The 3,997-nt window shown below is 34.9% G+C and overlaps 1 long non-coding RNA gene across 2 annotated transcripts; it reads left to right on the plus strand.

The window, feature by feature from the left end:
* On the plus strand, positions 1 to 3,393 carry LOC311285700. Of its 2 annotated transcripts, none has more exons than XR_014626392.1 (7): positions 1 to 75; positions 456 to 491; positions 673 to 737; positions 1,009 to 1,064; positions 1,417 to 1,497; positions 1,934 to 2,044; positions 2,592 to 3,393. It is a non-coding gene; the product is annotated as an uncharacterized lncRNA (long non-coding RNA). The 2 variants fall into 2 exon arrangements; XR_014626393.1 differs by having other exon boundaries at positions 1,457 to 1,497.
* The last annotated feature ends 604 nt before the right edge of the window (positions 3,394 to 3,997 follow it).

Here is a 3,997-nt window from a genome sequence, read left to right on the forward strand (position 1 = left end):
AGCAGATGGAAACGTCATCGACAACTGACAAACAACAAAACTCCCGTCTCTCGCTGTTGGTTTCACTGCTTTCAGGTAAGTTTAGACAACAAAATCTCACAAATAATACACACAAACGCCCCTGACACATTTCTTACGTGTAATTGACACGCTTCTGTTAAATATTTATTTTAAAGAAATGATTTTATGTCTTTGAAAAAGTCCGTTAGCATCTACGCTAGCTAACCGGTTTCAAAAGACAACGTTAGGCCTAAGTTACGTTAAGTTGAGGTCTTATTTATGAAAGTTTGGGTTTTTAAACACATATTTAGTGTAGATAACAGTTTTTGATAGTTTTGCTGGTAATTTGTCAATGGGAAGTAAGCTAATTTATTTAGGCTAACCAAAAAGAATGCACTGTATTGTTAACTTAATCAGTGACGTTACTTACCAATATTGCTAAAATGTGATTTCAGAATAGCGAGAGAAAAAATAAAACTCTACAACAAGGGGTGAGTTATTGTTTAATCATGATGATAATTCCATATGCATTTATTTCACAATATATTATCTTAAGATTTGTATATATTTATCTTTTCTGCATTTCACCTCTGTTCTAGCTTGGTTCCTTGTAATAAACCTATCACATGTAATATTTTTGGCTCTGTGACAAACAGCATGTTATGTTCCTAGATCATCATGCTGTGATGGCCTGCTGCACTCCCTGTCCAAGAAAATCTCTATGAACCATATGACTAGTAAGCAAAACCACCTCAAACATGCAGTGCACTGCTGTCCAAAGGTTTGGGGTCTGTAAGATTTATGCTTTTGAAATAAGTCTCACATTTTAAAATCATTAACCCCAAGTTTTTTCAGTGAGATTGTCCTTGAGAAGCCTGTAAGCTAAATAATCAGCTAAATAATAGGCGACTAATACAATATTATAATGGTCATAGTTATAATAATTCATTTAACTATTATGATAACATGATATCCTGATGATTACTATATTTTATTTTATTTCTTTAGGTCTGTTTTGAATTATGTTGGCCAATGAGACTGACAACATACTGTCCAACTCAAAGGTATTTATGTATTTTTTTATTTTTTTTTATTGATCAATACTGAAATTCTTTGTACTTTTAAATGCGGTTCAGGGGGTCGACAACTTTAGGCAGTTATTTTTCACAGATTTATTTATTTAATGTTTATTTGACAGGGACAAATGCATAGAACATTGCTTTATAAAAAATACAAAGTAGATGCCATGCATACAGGTTTATAGCCATGACTAATTTGCAACCCCTAGATATCTTGGGCAGCTGTGGCTCATACTCTTAGCCTTTAAAAATGTTTGAATTGATATCCCCAATGCAATATCAGGGGGTAAATATATCATTAGAGTTCTTAAAGTTATGGCTTTGCTCTTGTTACCAGATGAGATAAAATCCCTATTGTTTGGCCCTGTATTCTTCAGGACAAGACCTTGATGCCATCCACAGTCAGTAGATGAAGAAGGTGAGTTTAGCCGAATTCAGTTCTCTTTCACTTTTTTTTTTTAGCTTAAACAGACACGTGCACGCAAAATGAAGTCAAAATGGCGAGTTTCCTCTTGTCTTGTGTTTTAAACAGAAAGAAAACGGATGCGTGTCATTTATATTAGTTCTGCGCATTTGTCTTAAAGGGACAGCAGCCTAATGTACCCGCAGCTGTTTGTGTCGCCAATGGTGATCAAACATCAAAAGAGAGAATGACTTGTAGCTTTAGCAAAGATACATTAATTTTATAGTTATTTTATTTTTACACTGAAGACTTATTTTACATTTTGATAAATCAATTTCTGTACCTGATAAGTTAGATTTAACTGAAAAACATAATGCACTGCTTATTTCAACTGTGTTTTTCTTCTATTGTATTTATCTATGCTTGTTATCTATTGTAATTTTCTATGCAGGTTCACTCCTCTACAAAATCCCCCCAATAGAGGTTATGCGGAGCGCCCAGCGGTTGAACCGGAAAGAGGTCTAAGCATTTCCGCTTTTCACTTCCGTACACATCTGCAGCGGTAGGTGATCTCTGAGTTTACTGTTAATTTTTGCTTATTACACTAAAATTCTTACTTCTGTTTTAATTAAAATGTCACGAAGGCTAAAATATCAGAAAAGGGAACATCCGAACAGCAGTTTTTGTTGTGTGCCGGTCTGCTCTATGTCGGGGAAAATGAGTAGTACAAATAGGTTCTGTACTCATAAAGTGACGTCAACATCAGCAGTAGCATTCGCCGTCAGGCAAGTGTTATTTAAATAAACTCCTGATGTACTTACAAACTTTCCAATGCCTCGTTTAATGAGTACAGAACCTATTTGTACTACTGTAGTAGTTTGGTACCATTCTGGGCATTATTAGTGGGGTAATTTACCAGATACAAACCTGGAGCCGTTAGCGCATGCACTAAACCATACGGCTGATATCTCTAAATAAACTCTAAATTTTTCAATATTGTGCAGCACTAATATTGAGCATATCTTAAAGTGAACCTGGAATGATAATTTGTGATACCAGATGAGATGTATGTATGATAGATTTTGAACTGTACTATTTTTTTATTTCAGGTTTTCTGGGATCCCAGCGGAAGGCATCAAGGCATCAGATGTTGGCCTGGACAGATGCACCTGTAAACTACACCGACCTTTGCTTTTGCATGGATGGCTGATTATTACCATGTTCTGTGAGGGTTTCATTATAGCAAAACTGAGCACCTGTGACAGTGGAATTTGTAGGTGTAAAGTCACAGAGATTAAAAAAAAAAAATTGATAGCAGTTTCAAACTTTTTTTCACTTTCTTTCTCATAAACAACACAGCAGTTACAGGTTTTCAAATTCTTCATTGGAGGTGAGACTTATACATAAAAGGTAGAGCGAATTCGCAGGTCAGAGTTCACTAGACTTAAATATTATTTTCTCTGTTTTTTATTTGACTTCAGAGAGAGAGGCTTAATATGGGTATCCTTACCCCTATATAAAACATTCCTTTTTTGATTTGTAGTCTGAAATAATAAATAGTGCAATATAAATAAATGCAATGTATTGTTTTGAAATATATAAATTTTTCTATACACATTGATGCTGAAATATCTGAATAAATACATGATACCAGCAGCGCTCGTGCTCATATCTCCTACAGCTTGTGATCCCAATTGTGATCCACAATCCCACCTCACTCTTTTCATTTGCTCCAGATGAATATTAATGCCATTACAGGGCTTGAATTTTGGCATGGGATTGTGTGTCCATGTAACGCGTTGTCTTTTTATTTTCTTGTTAAATTTGCAGATGGTGTTGGGAGTTTAAATGTTTTGAGCGGAGTGAAGATTGGCACATTCATGTATATTGTATATAAATGAATACTTTTTCAACTTTATAGCCAAAGTTATAGGCTACAGTTTGCAAAAAGATCGTTTTAATTAAAATGTTTGTGCAGTTTTATTTGAAATATTTTCATGTTTGAAATATTAAATGTAAATTACTGTTCCTGAATACATTTTGCTAACGCTGTTTTTAATGACTTATTTTAGGTTGATAATTAAACAATGAATAAACAAAAACATGGATTGTGTGCTGATTTATTTATTTAATACAAACTGATTGATTTACTTATTAGTGATAGTTTCTGTAAATTCAATTTATTGTAATAATATATTCATAGGATTCTTAAGTGTTTGAACAATAAACAATGTAGAATATGTTGTTTGTAGACCTACAATTTGTGTACAGGCATATCAGGATGTGTAGACGTTAGGAGAACGTTCCGGGAACGTTCCGGGAACCTTTCGGCAACGTTCCGGGAACGTTCCCCTAACCTTCCGGGAACGTTACGAGAACCTTGTGGGAACCTTTCGGGAACGTTCTGGGAACCTTTCGGGAACGTTCCGGGAACGTTCCCCTAACCTATAGGGAACGTTCTATTAACGTAAAGAAAACTTTCCTGGCTAACCAATAGGGAACGTTCTTGGGAACG

The sequence above is a fragment of the Rutilus rutilus genome (genome assembly GCF_951802725.1).
Source record: "Rutilus rutilus genome assembly, contig: SCAFFOLD_90, whole genome shotgun sequence".
NCBI classification, from domain to species: Eukaryota; Metazoa; Chordata; class Actinopteri; order Cypriniformes; family Leuciscidae; genus Rutilus; species Rutilus rutilus.